The sequence below is a fragment of the Lissotriton vulgaris genome, chromosome 7, assembly GCF_964263255.1.
Source record: "Lissotriton vulgaris chromosome 7, aLisVul1.2, whole genome shotgun sequence".
Taxonomy (NCBI): domain Eukaryota; kingdom Metazoa; phylum Chordata; class Amphibia; order Caudata; family Salamandridae; genus Lissotriton; species Lissotriton vulgaris.
The window spans coordinates 1583731144-1583750516 of NC_141695.1; positions in this window are offsets into that span (position 1 = coordinate 1583731144).

The following is a 19373-nucleotide window of genomic DNA, read 5'->3' on the forward strand; positions in this document are numbered from 1 at the left end:
GACTAACATCCTTCTCAAATTCGTTTAACAGTATTCAGGCTGTGAGCCCATATATAACAATTCACATAAACCATGACGTTACTTGAGAACTCTTTGTAGCTACTGTACTCAGAGCCACATTGTAGCCTAGGGGAACAGAAAGGAAGAATCTGAACAGACTGAATAACTGTATTTGAAATGGTTTCTTGTTCCTCTAGTGAGCCATAGAGCTGAGAATACAGGGGAAGGACCTCATCTGCCAGGGTCTTCAGTTCCTCTAGAGTCAAGAGACATGCCCTATCCCTTGTCAATGTGCAACAATTGCTCCCAGAGGTGAAACATTGCAGCTAAAATAGAGGAGGTGATAAGAGCAGAATTTTCAGTAGGCAATTATGCTATTTTTCGATCCACCACTTAACCAGCATCAGCACACATAACCAGAGGCCCACAAACATCACTTTCCCCAACATTAGCCTGTGACTGTGACTGACCACCACACGATCGATTTCCGCTGCCAGCCAATGTTAGACATGTCCTATTAGAGAGGCCAGGCAGCCGCCATGTTAGCGGTTGGGGAACCTGTACATAGGTCAAATGTGCGTGGCGCACTGTACACCGCGGTTCTCTGTATTTTCACATTGCATGTTCTGTTACCCTCACCAAAGTGGAAAATTGCATTTTTCTGATTTGATAATGTGCACAGTTCTGTTACAGACCTGTAGCACCTTGGGGTTGACAGGTGGATGTTCAAGATTTGAGAATGAAATGTATAATGTGTATTGCTTCATGAAGCATTGATTTTCTGACACATTACTTTTGCCTTACTCTTCATATATGTCACTCTGCACACTGTGACCAAAGTACATTTTTGTGGAACTCCTTACATAAGTACACTCGAGAGAGAGGAGATGCCAGCCATCTGTGTACCTCCCATTTCCATGCCTACGCACCATGGAATAACAACACATCATCACAAAGCTCCATTTAAATAGGCAAACAATCGTGTATCTATGTCATCAGTTGGAGCCTGACCTCCTACCTCACCTAAATAATCCCACATCAATACCACCACTAATGACATGTCAGTTTTCCATTTTTTTTACCACCGAATCATTTCAATTCACTGTTACTTATCAGGTCGAGTGTCACAACTGATGTTCAATCGCGTCCTCACAGAGGTGATTACAGCAATGTTGAAACATATGGGCAGCTACATCCAGTTCCCCAGACACAAGGACTTAACCACTGTTAAGGGAAATTTCTATGGATTTAGACACATGCAACATCTGATTGAATATATTGATGGCACTCATATTGGCTTAGTCCCACCACACAACTGGGAGCAATTCAACAGGAACAAGTGCTACCATTCTTTCAACATGCAAGTTGCCTGCCTAGCGGATTTTTACATCTCAAACGTTTGTGCCTGGTTCCCAGGATCTGCCCATGATGCCTTCGTACTATACTGCGGAACAGCACCATACCCCAGCTGATGTCACAACTACTACCGGAGAAGACCTGGCTTCTAGGTAAGTGTGATTTATCCTAACTTTGTGTGGGAAATATCAGGTAGTATGATCTGAAAGTATGTAACTGAATGTTGCCCTTCTGTCCGTCTTCCATCTAGGAGACTCAGTGTATCCCAATCAGTCATGGTTGTTGGCACCGCTGAGAAATCCTAAAATGCAGGGGGAGTTCACTACAATGAGGCCTATGAAGAACATGGTGACCAGTGGAGCAAGCTTTGGGCTCCTGAAAGCCAGATTCAGATATCTGGACTGGACTGGGGGAGCCCTCCTCTACTCAATTGGGAAGGTGTGTAAGATCACTGTGGCCTTCTGCAAACGCAACAACATTGCCCTATGACTGAACATACCCTACATCACAGAGGTTGCAGACCATGAAGACCCACTTGGTAGGGGTCCTTAAATGCCAAAAGAAGAACTACTTCTCCTGAGTGTAATTATGGTGTGAGATGTGATGACTTTGACGAGTCTTGCAACTCTTTTAGTGACGTTGTGGGGAGAATGTTACTACGACATACTAGGAATAAATCGGTCTGGCAATATCTTGGGAAAGTTGTTTGTTTTGTAAGTGCTGCTTTGTTGAGCTGTAAATGTTGTATTGGACTGTGTTCTCTAAACATTGACAATGTGATTTGTTTCATATGTATGTTTCCTTAGCTAATCTCTCTGTTTTGGTCAGTTTTAGGTACCTTCACAATGGCATCTTCATTTGGAAATTTCAGAGTTATGACATTAGCAGGTATATGATGCTATTCAGACATACAAAGTGGACATGGATTGGTCCTTGGAATGTCTGTCACAGAGTTTGAGTGTACACAAAGCCAGTACCAAGACAGCTTATACAGCAATAGGATGGAAGTTACCTGGCTTCCATTGGACTTGTTACTTTGTATGTGTTGGCCCTAATGCAATATGTGTGCCATCATGTGTTCCAACACAATGTTGTGCTGTGCCCAATTCATGCGATCCTGCTGTCACCTTAACTAATTCCTCATTGTGTATGAAGTGGATGTAGCTGTTGATGTGTCTCCTTATTGTAGGTCAAAGTGTTTGTAGAATATCACTGACATTTGTTTGTTACATTCCACCAGATGCAAGCAACACTGGATTGAAATAATTCTGTGCTCACAAACTACTGTAAAGACGTGTCTGTTTATTTGGTGTAGGATTGCTTTTGTGAGGTAGGCAATATGGCTCGAACTGATGATGTAGACCTAATTGATTTTTGTATATTGCATAGGATATTGTCAGATGTATCCCCTCCTTCCATGTTGCTAAACTCTGTAAGTGATGATGTGATCATTGACCCAGAAAAACTGAGTCATGTCTTATTAGCTATGTTTCTGACATGTCATCCTATTATTTGAACAATGGAATAAAGCCGTTATCAGCCAAAACACTTGTATGTATGTGTTATTTTGACATGGTAGTGATCATGATTTGAACATTGTTTCAGACAACATATCCATGCTTCCAGACGCCCTGAGTTTGGACATTGCAAAGTTCACCCGGGAGTACACTCCTATTGTAATATATGAGGATAACAACATGAGGCAATGCTTTGGTGTCATGTTTTTTTAATGAAGTGAACAAGGCCAAATAATTAACATAAAAGTCAAGATTGCAAAAAATAAGTGAAGTCTCACGTCAAGGTGGATGACACCATTGTAGTAGAGTCCAAATGGTCATGAGTCCAAAGTCAAACATACTCCTCCCATAGGATATGAAAAAGTGGCCAGGAATAGTCCGACAAACTGAATGTGTAGCTCACACAGTAGGAAATTAGGGCCGAGATTTCTTACTGGTGGTGGTGATTGTCTAGCTATCCTTATCTCCTTAGTTTCATGGTAGACGTCCCCTCGTTTGCCAGAGGGGGGAGCTGGAGCTGATGAGACAGGGGCACTTGCAGGTGTATCATCTTCTGTCAGAGACTCCCTTTCTGCGGCTGCAGCAGATGTTGATGGTGAGGATGTACTTGGACGACAGGAAAGGGAAGATGAAGGTGGAAAAGACCTGCCCTGCAGCATCGCAACCAGGGAGGCTGCCTCAGTGTGGTTGCGGGCCACCTCGGTACAATGCCGACCACCTTGGTGTAGATGGCAGCCACCTTATTGTGGATGCTGACACCTCAGTGTAAATGGTGGTCACCTCAGTGTGGATGTCAGCAACCTCCCGGTATGTGTCTCTATGCAGCTCCTTCATTTCCCAGATTTCAGTCAATACCTGGCCCATGACACTTTGGAAGTCCTGGTAGACTCCCAGGACATGGGTAATGGCAACCTGGTTGACCATGGTCTCAATGCGATCACTCTGTGGGCCCACAGTTACCCTACCTTTATGCCTACCCCCATGGCCCTGTGCCCTCGGCTCAGACAGCACCCTCCCACTAAGTCCTGGTTCCCCTATGACTGGGGTGGCGTAAGCTGCTGAAGTCTCCTGGCCTGGTATGCACTTGATGGCACTGACTGTGCTAGGTGCACAGGTTGGTGGGGCAGTGGTTGGTGTGTTGTTTCAGTGGTGGTGGGAGGTGTTGTTGTGGGCACAGTGTGCCCCACTTTTGACATTTGTCCAGGCTGACAAGATGGGCCAGGAGCGTAATCCTTGTCCAGCTCTTCAGGAGCATTGCCATCACTGAGGGTTCATCCTATGAGAGAGAGAGAAACTCTGTTCGGTTTCCAATCTCTGTGCAGATAGCGTAGTACATCGACCTGTTGAGAGATAGAGAACATTGTTAATGTTGGAAATGAGGTATCTGCATCCATGTTGTTTGTGGAAAGTTAAATGGGGACCTAGAATGCAACCAAATAGATGTAAATTAGTATTGCCATCTACTTCTGTGGAGTTGAAGTTGGTTACTAGACATTTGTTAACATTCATTTAGATGTAGTAGATTTCATCAGCTCATTGGCTGAGCAGATATGTGGCATTTTGGTGGGATAGACATGACATCTCCAAAACTCAGCTACAAACACAGTGTGGTTCCAATTCCAAGGCCAAGTTGTGTCTACTACAGGCCAACACCCAGCTTAGTTATGTGTTTAGCATTGTCCATCATGTGACAAGTGCAGAGTCAGGGGTCAACTGGCACTGAGAATCAGCAGTGTTTCCTTCTTGGCTCACATATATTAGTGTTACACAGTTGTTATGATGTCACTGATGCCGTCATTAGTTTGAGTTGATGGTACCAGAACACCAGCTAGCAAAGTATTCAGACGTATATCTGAGTAGAGCATTGTCTGCACATTGCACATGAAGAGTGAAGGTCAGTTGTAACATTTGAGACACATGAGAAGGGGCAAAATGAGTGTCTCACCTTGGTTATAGTTGGAGTTAATAGGCCACATGGTAGTTATAGCCACTTCAATTTGAAAAGAAAAGTAAAGTGTTGCACCCTGTTTAGAGATGCAGTCACAGGGCCTCATGGTAGCAGTGGTAGCTTTTCAATGTCACTTTAGCAACACATGACAAGTGGTAACCTGAATGATAAATTAACATTAGTTGTAACACGGGAGACAAGTGAGAATGGACAAGAGGAGTGTAGCATCTTGATTAGATTTAGAGTGACAAGGCCTCATGGTAGTTGTAGTCGCTTCAGTCTCACTTTATCAACACTTGAGTAATGGTAAATTGCATGAGTAGAATAGATCTGTAGTAGCATGGCAGACAAGCAAGAAGGGGAAAAAGGAGTGTAGCATCTTGGTTAGAATCAGACTGGTAAGGCCTCATGGAAGTTGTAGTCACTTCAGTTTCCCTTTAGCAACACTTGAGTAATGGTAACCTGTATGACTAGTGAACATCAGCTTTAACATGGGAGACAAGTGAGAAAGAGCAAAATGAATGTAGCATCTTGGTTAGAGCTGAAGCGATAGAGCCACATGGTGGTACTGGTAGCTTTTCAATGTCTCTTTAACAACACTTGACAATGGGTAACCTGTATGATAAGTTAACATCAGTTGTAACATGGGAGACAAGTGAGAAGGGGCAAGCGGAGTCTAGCATCTTGGTTAGAGATGCAGCCACAGGACCTCATGAAAGTATTAGTAGCTTTTCAATGTCACTGTAGCAGCACTTGACAAGTGGGGACCTGCATGATAAGTTAACATCAATTGTAACATGGGAGACAAGTGAGAAAGTTCAAGAGGAGTGTAGCATCTTGGTTAGAGTAGGAGTGACAAGGCCTCATGGTAGTTGTAGTCACTTCAGTCTCACTTTAGAAATACTTGAGTAATAGTAATCTGCATGAGTAGTGTAGATCAGTGGTAACATTGCAGAAAACTGAAAATGGGCAAAAGGAGTGTAGAATCTTGGTTAGAGTTGGATTAGTCATTTCAATCTCACTTTAGCAACACTTGACAAGTGATCAGTATTCCATAGCTGTTGGCACCATGCATTTGGAAGGGACCATTTATTTACATTTTAATACATACCCACTACCCTGGATAGATATATTGATGGAAATACATTTACAGACAGCATTGAAACATGTGGTATATCCTGGAGTTGGATACATGTGCTCTTATATGCAACAATACACGTTTCTACATACAAACAGAACAGGAAAAGCTGAGTTCAGAGCAAACAGGACATTGTGATATTGTGTCAGTTACTGAAGTGTAACTCCACTCCCCTTCTCTCCCTGACAAGCCCTCAGTATGTAGGAGGGCCAAGACCTTCTCCTCCCAGGGTAAGAGTTTTAATGGTGCACTGGGAGGGCCGCCCCAGTCCTCTGAGTGTCTGAGAGGTGGCTTTTGTATTTGTTATGGCCCCTCAGCCTGAGGTTATTCCACCCCCTTCTGATGTCTCCCTGTGTGCGCAGGCTGGTACCAACAACATTCACTCTGTTAACTAAAGTTTAACGCTTTAGATACAGTGAAGCATATAGATTTTTCATTCACAAGTTACATGCACAGGTAGACAGAGATAATTTAGACACTTGCGTGTACATTGGTGATTACTGTCTTTCCTAGCTGCCACAGTATACCATCATGGGTCCAGTATTGCTCATATGTTGAGGCTATCTATAGTATCTGTGTGTGTCCTAGGACATGCCTATAGGTCAATAGTGTGGTTGTGGAGCCACGTCTACCCATGGTGTTCGTGGGAGTCTTAGTATTCTGCCCGAGTGAGTGGGCAGTGGACCCTGTCCCCTAGTGGTGTTATCTAAGCTGCAAGTGTACTGTGTATCCTTCACTTAGAACTGGGGTACTGGTTTGGACTTAGTGGGGAGGGAGGGTGCGTGTGCAGACGGGAGGGAAGTGAGTAAATCCACTGCATAGGTAGGTGAGGCCACTTTGGCAGCTGGCGGCTGCTGATGTGGAGGGATGGGGGAGCTAAACAACTTCCACTTTTGCTGCCCTGGGCAATGCTCTATGGCATGGATTGTGATGGGGCGTCTCTGATAGGTGTATGCTCCGAGTCGTTACGTCTGCCATCTGGTCATATTGGTGAGATGGATGCTATTGGAGCATGGAGTGCCTCGACTGGCTCTAAGTGTGTGGTTTCCTGACCGAACTGGAATAGGATCTGTACCCATTCCATGGATATGTGGTCTTTGCGTGTTCCCCTTCGCTTCCTCCTCTTGGATCTAATCCTCTTCTGCAGCGCCCCGTTTTTTGACTGCTCCCACCTTAAGCCTCCACCGCGGGGCCTCTAGTGCAACCCAGTGCATGGCTATAGCTCTCTTTACTAGGAGTAATGTCAGGGACGCGAAGCGCACTTGTACTTTATAGTCAAGTCAAGTCAAGTCAGAAAATTTATATAGCGCACTACATACCCAGAGGGTCTCAAGGCGCTTGAAGAGGGGTGGGGAATTACTGGTCAAATAGAGGGGTGGGGAATTACTGGTCAAATATCCACGTTTTAAGTTGCTTTCTGAATGCTAGGTGGTTCTGAGTAAGGCGAAGGTGAGTGGGAAGTGAGTTCCAGGTTTTAGCTGCCAGGTAGGAAAAGGATCTACCTCCCATGGTGGTTTTGTTGATGCGAGGTACAGTGGCCAGGGCTTGGTTGGAAGATCGTAGCTGGCGTGCGGGGGTGTAGAAGGACAGTCGTGCGTTGAGGCATTCTGGTCCGATTTCGTAGAGTGCTTTGTGTGCGTGGGTTAGGAGCCGGAAAGTGATCCTCTTATTGACGGGGAGCCAGTGGAGGTTTTTCAGGTGGCCAGAGATGTGTTTGTTGCGCGGGATGTCTAATATGAGCCTGGCTGAAGCGTTCTGGATTCGTTGGAGTTTTTTCTGGAGTTTAGCGGTAGTACCGGCGTAGAGGGTGTTTCCGTAGTCCAGTCGGCTCGTGACCAGAGCGTGGGTGACCGTTTTCCTAGTTTCGGTGGGGATCCAACGAAATGTTTTTTTGAGCATGCGAAGAATGTTGAAGCAGGATGAAGAGACGGCGTTGACTTGTCTATTCATTGAAAGTGAGGAATCCAGGATGACGCCTAGGTTCCGTGCGTGGCCCGTCGGGATGGGTGCTTTTCCGAGGGCTTCTGGCCACCAAGAGTCGTCCCAGGCAGAGGGGGAGGTGCCTAAGATGAGGACTTCTGTTTTATCTGAGTTCAATTTCAGACGGCTGTGTTTCATCCATTCGGCTACTTCTTTCATTCCTTTGTGTAGGTTATTTTTGGCGGTGCTAGGGTCATTGGTGAGTGAAAGGATCAGTTGAGTGTCATCCGCGTAGGAGATGATGTTGAGGTTGTGTTGGTGTGCGATGGCCGCGAGGGGGCTCATGTATATGTTGAAGAGGGTGGGACTGAGTGAGGATCCTTGGGGTACGCCGCAGATGACTTCAGTGGCCTCTGAGATGAATGGTGGGAGGCGGACTCTCTGGGTTCTTCCGGTGAGGAACGAGGTGATCCATTCCAATGCTTTTCCTTGTATTCCAATGTTTTTGAGGCGCTGTAGAAGGGTGCTATGGCAGACTGTGTCGAAGGCTGCGGAGAGGTCGAGGAGGATGAGGGCGACTGTGTCTCCGTTGTCCAGTAGAGTTCGAATGTCGTCTGTTGCTGCGATGAGGGCGGTTTCAGTGCTGTGTTTGGCTCGGAAGCCGGATTGTGAGGAGTCGAGGGATTTGTTTGTTTCAAGGAAGGCGGCGAGCTGATAGTTGACCGCTTTCTCAATGACTTTGGCCGGGAATGGAAGGAGCGAGATGGGGCGGTAGTTTTTGAGTTCGGTGGGGTCAGCTGTGGGTTTCTTCAGGAGGGCGCTGAGTTCGGTATGTTTCCAGCTTTCCGGGAAGTTGGCGGAGTTGAAGGAGCAGTCGATGACATCTCGGAGGTGTGGTGCTATGATGGAGTCTGCTTTGATGAAGATGTGGTGAGGGCAAGGGTCAGTTGGGGATCCTGAGTGGATGGAGTTCATCAGGCGGATGGTGTCCTCAGTGGAGATTGGGTTCCAGTCGTTGAGGGTGTTCAAGGGAGGTGGGGGTCCTGCCAGGGGTTGGGTGGTTCGTCTGGTTCAGTTTTTTGTCTTCACAACACCCCTGGAGCGCCTGTCTCCCATGTGTGAACTACAGGGGTGCTCGTGGTCGCACGGATTGTTTCATGGATGCAGTCCCAGTATTGATGCAACTTAGGGCATCCCCAGAACATGTGTATGAAGTCCGCTACAGGAGCTTGGCATCTGGGACAGAAAAACAGTTTATCTGTGTAGAAGCGCTGTAGTCGCGCAGGCATTATGTATGCCCTGTGTAGGATATTGAATTGGATGTTTTTGAATTGCACTTTTCTGGATACCTTTTGGGGGTATTCCAGAGCCTGCGACCATTCTTTGTCTTGCATCGGCCTATCTAGGTCCTCCTCCCATGTCTGCCGCAGTGAGGTCAGAAGCATAGGTAGTAATTCCCGAGTGGCTTTATACAGCCTTGGGATGAGATGTCTGCCTGCCCCTATACGTAGTATGGTGTGTATAACTGGGTGCGTCGGTGGTTCTCCTGCAACCGGGTCCCTGATCCGGCGGTAAGTATGAGCGGAAAATCCGTTCCGCTCACGGATTTCGCAGATTTTCAGTAAATCCGCGATCCGTGAACTCCCGCGAATTTACTGGAAATCCGCGAGATCCGCGAGCGGCGGATTTGGGGGGCAAAAGTTCAAGCCTGTTGAACTTTTAACTATTTTAGGATGACGCCGGCAAGCTGCCAGCGCCATCCTAAAATAGTTTCTAAGTTAGCTTCAACAGGAAGCACTAATAGATAAAATAAAGCAGGTGCTCGAGCACCTGCTTTATTTTATCTATTAGTGCCCTGAGGAAGCTAATTTAGTAACTATTTTAGGATGGCGCTGGCAGCTTGCCGGCGCCATCCTAAAATAGTTACAGGATGATGTGTGTTTTGTCGAGGCTGGGTAGGTGTGCGTTCTCCCCATATCTATCGTCGAAAATTAGCTATGATGCTTGATGGAGGCCTTTGCATAATTGACTTTCACGAGCTCAATCCCTGTGCAGTTCCTGTGACCACGAGCTTCTCTGATCCGTGCCTGTCCTTTTATACACACAAGAGGCATGTGAACTCGCATATAAGCCCCGTCCGTTTGGCCCCTCCCCACACACTAGTGATGTGTGCACCGTCTTCGCGCCCTTTACCCACTTGATGGACAGCTCACTCGAGGGACCCCGGTGCTCTTTGGTGTGATGGCAAAGTTAATCAGCCCCCCAAAAAATGTGTGTTTTGTCGACGGTGGGTAGGTGTGCGCTCTCCCCATATCTATCGTCGAAAATTAGCTATGATGCTTGATGGAGGCCTTTGCATAATTGACTTTCACGAGCCCAATCCCTGTGCAGTTCCTGTGACCACGAGCTTCTCTGATCCATGCCTGTCCTTTTATACACACAAGAGGCATGTGAACTCGCATATAAGCCCCGTCCGTTTGGCCCCTCCCCACACACTAGTGGTGTGTGCACCGTCTTCGCGCCCTTTACCCACAGCTCACTCGAGTGACCCCGGCGCTCTTTGGTGTGATGGCAAAGTTAATCAGCCCCCCCCAAAAATGTGTGTTTTGTCGAAGCTGGGTAGGTGTGCGCTCTCCCCATATCTATCGTCGAAAATTAGCTATAATGCTTGATGGAGGCCTTTGCATATTGACTTTCACGAGCTCAATCCCTGTGCAGTTCCTGTGGCCACGAGCTTCTCTGATCCGTGCCTGTCCTTTCATGCATACAAGAGGCATGTGAACTCGCATATAAGCCTCGCCTGTTTGGCCCTGCCCGTCACACTAGCGATGTGCACCGTTTTCCCGCCCGGCCATTACCCACACAATCCGCAAAATCTGCGAATCCGCAAATTCGCGGATTTTGCGGATCGCGAATTCGCAAATCCGCAAAATTCACGAATTGCGAATTCGCAAAATTCGCCCATGCTTAACCGGCGGCTACTAGCCAAATGCGTCGATATAATAGAAATGGACCCTGCAGAGGGATATGCGTTGGACTAGCCAACTTGACCTGGCTGTGCTAAAGCACCAACAGCAAGCAGGGTTTCCTTTACAAAAATTTAAAACCTCACTTACTAAACCAATTAGCTCAGTACTTGACATCTATGGGATGAAAGTACTGAGTTCGGCCCTATATGGAGCCAAACTGTGGGGGTTTTAAAATTTAAAGCGCCTGTCCTTGGTGGAGAATTTTTTTTTTTTGTAAAGTTACCAGTGTCCCCCAAAGTACCCCACTGACACCACTATTATGGGATTAAGGAAGGAAAGCAGTTGAGGATCTGGCAACTCTTCGCCCATTATTGTATTGGCGTAGAATATGGAGTACCAAGGAACTTTCACACTATGCTCTGGGTCTTATGGATATCATTAAAAACGACTCCTTCCATAAAATTAAATGGTTGAAGGAGATTAGATCACTGCTAGTGAGGTTGGGTATGACCGAACTATGGGATGACCCATTGAATGCAGTCTTTCCTTCTAAGAAAATCTTGAAGGGAAGATATTGGGAATTGGCTTTCACATCAATATGTTTGAAAGGTCTTTCTTCCCACCTCACTGGACGTTGTCTTTTTAATTCAAGTCCTGGCCAGTGTTAGAAAAGTATTGGGATTTTATTGAAAAGCCTCATGACCGTAAACTGTATTTCCAATTTAGGGTGGGCACTCTCCCAACAAGGATATTTACTGGTAAATGGGTGGGGTCAACTAATGACAGATGCCCTAGGTGCCTGGACCAGCAAGAATCTGCAAGTCATATCTTGTTTTTCTGTCCTTTATATACTGAACCACGCTGTAAGTGGATTAAACCAATTTTTCAACTAATGGGTACTTGAAGATATGCTGAGGCTCAGAGAATACTAAGTTCAGACCCCAATCTACCTATGGCTAGTGCTGTGGCGAAGTTCTTGAATTGGGCTTGGGCAATACGAGCAAAAGTGATGCTCTCGGATAGCTTGTAGTTGGTCCGTCTTGCTATCTTTTTACCAGTGATAATTATCCCTTGTATAAGCAAGGGGATATGTGTTTCCTGCTCATGTGGTTGATATTGTGTTCTATTGAATCACCCCTATCCCATATAATGAACAAGTAATATGGTAATAATGTTTTTTTAAATTTGATATATCCAAAAATAATTTTAAGCATAAAAAATCTTTTTAACCAGTGTATTCGATAGTAGTCATATGGAATTTAATTGTATCTTAACTATTTATAATAATTGAATATTATGGTTGTTTTTAGATTGTACAGTATATGATGAATGTTTTATGTTGTGCTTTAATGACTTAACTGTCGAATAAAGTATGATGATGATGATGAGAAATGGTCCCACTGGGAGGTTGTATTCTTCAGTTAGAATATTAAATATACTATTCCCACTCTAGTTTATGCAACATTTCGGAAAGTGTTTGACTTTGGAGGTGTTAAGTTTATTATTCTCACTCCAAACAGCCCAACAGTAGGGAACGTGTTGGAATTCGGATAGGTAACATTTAGTGTTTACACTCCAGCCTGTGTAACAGTAGGGAAAGTGTTGGACATTTGTTACATTTACTAATGCCACTCCAGTCTGTGCAACAGTAGGGAAAGAATTATTTTTTGGATGGGCTTAATCTATTAGTCCCACTTCAAACAGTGTAATAGTAGCAAAAGTATTGTATTTCAGAGGGGTGCTATTTTCTATTTTCATTCAAAACAGCACAGCAGTATGGAAAATCTTAGACTTCAGAGGGGTTCATTTTACTATTCCTATTGCAGAGTCAGCAGGAGCAGGGAAAGTACTTCACTTCAAACACATTATATATATATATATATGAGTAACCCAATGAATGCAGAAAGATATAAAAATCTTAATATATGAATCATCAATTAAAATGAAATATATATATATATATATATATATAGTTCAAAAATAAAAAACAATTAATCAATTTACATAATTACTATTCAATAATTATCAATAAATTAATGTTGCGCCCAATACCACGCTACATCTAGCAGCCTTATTATTATTATGTTTCTTATATAGCGCCTGAATCGACCCCCGAAGGGGTATCTCCGCGCTTGCCTTGGGAACCCGTCCTGGCTTTTCCCTGTGAGATAGCCCCTACAGGGCATCCCCAAGGTGAAAGCCAGGCATCCCGCCGCGGGGGGCCGTTGTGGAGATTAAGCAAGCTTAATGCCCAGAGTTGCAGAGTGTGAACCCATGATTAGGTCAGGCACCGAAGCGAGAATTATCGAGTCCATGGACATTTGAGCTCAAGACCCTGCCGCGTCAGGAATTGAACCCTGGTCCCGGGTCTGACCTCTGCTTCAGGGTCTGCCTGCTCTAACCAGTGAGCCACACTTCTCCACTCTGTGCCCCACCATATAACAGATGCATGCAGAGAGTCAAAGTAGCCCTCAGGAGGTGCACCTAATATATAACTGAAAAAATAAATATTCATAATTTACATATTTAAAATAATTGATAATTACTATATAATTGTTAACTACTTATGAATTATTTACCTTCTCACCCTAGATCCCAACAAACTTAGCAGACTGCAACTAAAATATAATTAAAATAAGTAAGCATTCCGTATTTTGCATATTTAAAATTCAATTAAATAACTATTTTACAATTAAAAATTAATTGTTTTTTTTTTTAAGCTTTATTCGATTTTAGTTTAAAAATCATAAAAGCATCAACAGTGCATATATAGAAAACGTAACATTTCATAAACACAGTAACAAATCATTGCAAAATTATTAAAACAAGATTAAATAAATATAACGAATAAGCTAATCAATATGCGAGGGTTTCGTTGTCAATGAAACAACTCTAAGACAATATATTTGTCAGTTACATCCTACCCTGTCAGTTTACCTTGAACTTATGAGTGACCTCATAATGGTGGGGCCTTAAAATACAATTTTTTTTGACAAAAGTTCAGAACCATTAAAGGCTAAAAAGTTGGTTCTATGTAATATGTGGGGAGCACAGGTAAAAATCGTACAGATCCCAAATGCGGATGGCGCCGTGTCTTTCTTTGGGGGGGCAAAATCGTAAATAGGGGACAACATTCCTGTTTTTGAATTTGATTAGCACCAAGTCCTCAGCGATGTCTTTGGGCAGCGTGCCTAACCATCCCACCCTCCTGACACTCAGGATACCACCATCTAATTCAGGCGGCAAAGGTCTATTGTTTTGTAGCCAGAAAATGACCTTATTTAACAGATCCTGCTGAGATTCGTGTGTTCCCTGGGTGAGGGCAGGGACCCCGGAGAGGACGGAGACATATGGGGCGGCTTCAGGAGGTAGGTTGATGCGTGGCATTCTTACCAGAGCGGGTCTAGCCACTGTATGAGTTTTTAACGCAGATTTTAAGATTACTTTGGGGCGTGTTGGGGTAGGTATACAGGGGGGCTGTATTTGAGTTACACCCTTTTTACTAATACCAGACTTATACTTTTCGGGGGCAAGGGGAGGGTTAGAGCAGACGGATATAGCCATTGTATTAGTTGGCGGAGAATACTTTCTAATTACTGCCTCGATGCTAATCAGCCTTTCCCCCAAGTCGTTGATTTTTATGATCAAGGGTGAGATGACAGCTGACAACAGTTGCTCAATTTGGGCCAATAAAGTCAATTGGGGAGGCAAGACAGGGTCATCTAATTTGTCCGCAGCCGGGTCCTCCATTAATGCTGTTGGGTTAGAGGGAGATAATGTTGCGCAGGTGCACAGATTTTGAGTACTGGCATAGTTCCCATTGTCAATTTCGATGTCGTGATTCCCTCTAATGTTGAGACCCAGGGGCGAAGCATTTGCTTGGTTGTGGACTTTATTTACGGGAAGAGCAGAGTGCTGTGGGGAGCCATTAGAATTTACACAATAAGTGCCCACGGTAGGAGAGGTTATGACATCAGGGACGTACTTTGTACCACACAGGGAGTTGAGTTCTTCCCAAATGGACATAATGTTTGTGATGGTAGTAAATACGCCAAAACAGTCAATGAAATGGAAGCAGCACAATACCTCCTCCTGTGGCGGATAAAATGGGGTGGCCCGTCCCGTCCTCCTCGGGCCTCAGAGGGCCCGCCCTTTGCCCGGGCTTAGCCCCGGTCGCGATCCCGCGACGCGGGGGCTGCTGTCCTTTTCAGGCGCCTCCTGGCGCGCTGGTCCCGTGTGTGGCGAGACGCGCCGCTGGGGCGTCTGGGGATTGTGGTTTCCACCCCCCGCGCTCCGGCCGCTGTTGTGCTTGCGGCGGCGAGGGGGAAAACTGGCAGGAATGGATGCTCCTCGTTTTGGTGAGCCCTTACTTCTGGGTATTCTCCCGGTTATTGTAGCGCCTCCACGCCCACGAGCTACTCTGCTATAGTACCCGTGCAACAGCCAGGCGGGTATTCTCCAATATAAGGCTTTATGTCGCCTCATTAACAGGTTCCCGAGCATTCGTGATAAATTTGCCAGTATTACAATTGTATGTCCTGAAACCAGCCGGTTTATCTACCACTTTCACCACCTTAGACGCTCTACCACCATTTCAGAGCCATTTTCAGAGCCTCGCCGGCTCCTTTCCGCATCCGATTCAATGTATTCAGTATTCGCAATATCCACAAATTTTGCCGCCTGCAGGGGGTTCCAAATGGGTTACTAAAATAGAACGCCGTACAGGGTAAAATGAGTCGAGTTTAGAAGCCGGAGATGAGCCTGAAGATTTTTTTCGGTACACACCGGGCGGTGATTTCGTGAGATCTTGTATCCAAAGGCCTCCCACACCTTGATCCCAAAAGCAGTTTTATAGTTTTATGTGTCTCTTTCCGTTGGGCAAAGTATGCGTACACACTGATTAATCAGCAGATTCAAACATCATGACGAGCTTTTACACTGTTTTCAATGTTCGCCATACCTCCTTACGCTGCAGTGATGCCACAGCCGCGGCGTATCCACAGAACCTCCAGTGCCTTGCCCGAATCAAGCTCTCATCTGGCTTTCGGTTCAGCGCTGCTTTCTCCTACGCTGCTTTCTCCAACAGTATTTTTCCCACACGCTTTTACCGCACCGCAGCTGCAAATTGTAATACCGCTACCTCTGAGCAACACCGCCCCTTGCACTTCCTGAGCCTGCTTCGGCAGCCAGTTAATAGTTAATTATTACCTAATTAACTACTTGCCACCCTAGACTCCTCCTAACCTTGCAGCTCTGAATTAAAATATATGTAACATAAATAAGTATTCTATAAATTACATAATTAAAAGTCAATTAAATAATTATTTATCAATTATAATTAAATATTACTTAACTAACATTTACCCTATACCACCACAAGCCTAAACCTAACAGCCTGACATACCATATATCAAAAATAAGTCAGTAGTACATAATTTACATAATAAATATCAATCATATAATTAAATAAAATATTTAAAATAATTCATCATTATTATTACCTAACTAACCTCCCACCCTATCCCCCTACCAACCCAACGGCCTGGGGCCGTATTACACATTATCACTGTTTGCACCGGGCATACCTTTTGAAAGATGCGCCAGGCACAAACAGTGATAATGCGCCCCATTATGATGTATGCTCTGCCCCCACGGCAGCCGCAAACTTGCGCTGCCCCCAGGGTAGCGCATTCATGTGAAAACACAGAGCAGCGACTGCTCCCGCCTGCAAGGGGATGTCTGGGGTGATCCATGGGACCCCCTTTACCCTCTGCAGAGGGCTGATGTCAGGAGGCGCACTGACAGTGGACCACCTTTTAAATGGCGCTATGTCAGTGCACCTCCTGAGGGCTACTTTGACTCTGTGCATGCATCTGTTATATGGTGGGGCACAGAGTCAAAGACATTTCCTCATTTGCATAGGCCACACCCTTATGCTAATGAGGAACCCCCCTCTGTTGATAGTGCTGGTGCTTTAAGTGCACCATCGCTATCAGTATTATAGAAGGGAATGCACAAGTGTCTGCGTCCCCTTCTATAAAGTGCCCTGGGGGCAGGCAAGGAAGGCGTAAACGCCTTTTGCTCATCCGGGGCACCATCTGTAAACCCCCCCCTGCTCTGCGACTTTAAATTACGTTTAACAATTAAATAACAATTTCAGAATCACTTAAAATTACATGCTATTTATCAGCAATAGTAATACAGAAAATTAATGTACCAACTCAAACACATTTAAATAATTTATGAAACTATATTTTGAACCACTATATTACTGAAAGTAATATTGAAAACATCAATATTATATTATTTACAATGATATTACGTACCTCAAAAAAAAATATTCTTGTCAACTATATTCTTGCATCACAATATATATGTCTCATAAGGTTATTTTCCCGAATCTCTGTCTCCCAATTTTCAACCCAATATTTTTCCAATCACCATCTTAATGGACAAAAATATCTGAAGTGATTGCATTAACAAAGCTTTCATTCGAGAGCAATGCATTTCCCACGGATTTATTTAACTTGTGCTTGCAGTTCATTTAAGGTGTATGTGTTGTATATGGGTGTAATATATATATTTTTTGCCTTGCATTTGCGCCCCACCCCCATCAAGTTCGCAATCACACTTCCATCAGTAGAAAAGCTGTGCTACGTGCTGCTGAACTACCAGACTTCTTGCAGGGCACCAGCCCAGTACTGTTCATCCTCTTCTCCAAGCAGCTGTACTGCATGGACGTTCAAAAGTCTGAATGATTCACATGCCACCGCTCTGTATTTGGGAAAAGGAGTCTGTAAAAGGGATGATGATGGACAAGGGACGTTAGACAGAATAACAGACGGTCCATGGGGCCTTATTTACGAAGGCCTTGCACCACAAGTGAAGTAGTGTGGCTCACTGGTTAGAGGCGGCAGACCCGAGAGCAGAGGACGGCCCCGGACCAGGGTTCGATTCCCGGCGCGGCAGGTTTCTGGACCAGGGTCAGCGGACTCGATAATTCTCTCGCCTCAGTGCCCACTCTGATCAGCGATCACACTCGGCAACTCTGGGCATTAGCTTGCCTCATCTTCACTAACGGCCCCACCAGACCGCCGGGGATGCCTGGTCTCACCCTGGAGATACCCATTAAGGGACCATCTCTCAGGGAAGCCAGGAAGCGTTTCGCAGCGGTCGAAGCGCCTTGGGACCCTCCGGGTAAGTAGTGCGCTATATAAATGCCTATACATACATACATACACCAGTGTGTCACTTTTAAAATGGGAAAAAGTGACGCACCGGTGGCGCAAGGCCTTCATAAATAAGGCCCATGAAGTTTATGAACAGGTGGTCGCCCTACTAGCTACTAAAAAAACCTCACAGGGGATCTGCGGTGTCCTCCTAGCTATCAAGCACATTCCCGACTCCCACTTTCTGTGAACCCTTTTAAGTCTTCAAAAGAGTGGTCTTTTTCGTCTCAAAGTCCACTATATCACCTCCAATATGTGTTCCGTGCACTCACTCCATTCTACAGAAGATGCACTAATTTACCTTCTGGCTTCCCTACTGGACCAAACTGTGCATACCTGCGCAAATCACTTTGCTTCACTGTACCTCATTTTAATTGAGAGTCAAATCTGAGGCCATCTTTAAGAAATTCAGTTCAGGATGGCTGCATTATAAAAACTTTCCTTATGTTACGTTTAATATACAATAATGTTGCTGATGTATGTCCGTTAGTAGTCGATTAATGGCCATTGAGAGGTATGGAAAAAGTATTTATTGCTAGATTTATTAAAAATTACAATACAAAAAAACACAAATATTTTAAAGATTTTCATTTCAACTATATGGCATACACTAATATATATCAAGACTTAAATACTTTGAGAAAGACTATCTGAGTTCATGTCTGTGCAAGAATAAAAACAGGCTCGTCTGCTCAGCTTTGACTAATGTATATCAAGGTGAAGAGGAATTTCAGAAAGCAGGTATTGTCCCATGTAAGTCTGTTTCTTTTCAAGAAGGCTATGAAGCTATATCTAGCTGGCGATGGGGAGAGCTCAGTCTGGAATTTAAAATTCATTCAGATGGAGTGTCACTGGTGGCTCTTCATTTCCACAGCAGAGAAGAATGTAGTGAGCCTGCAGTTCAATCGGATGTTAGAATCATCTAAGGAAGCAATCATGGTTTGACAACAAGATCTGATATTCTACAGGTGAAAATTGGTTTTAAAAAGAGAATTCTTTCATCTTTGAATTTGGGGCATACACATACAAGATGCAATGATGATTGTATACGGTGTCAGCAGAACCTGCAGCTGGGATCAGGGTATTTTGGTTTCCATAGTAACAATCTGTCTTTTGCCAAACGGAGTCCAAGTCCGTGTTGCAAAAATGTCATTTTCAAAGTAACTAATGTTGCTACAAAATTGCAAATATTCCTGAGGTTTGGGCTTTTTACAAGAAGTGATAACAGACTATATGTGGGAAAGTTTGCAGAAGAGATTTTTGTCCTCAATAAACGATACTCTTTTAGCCTTTTTG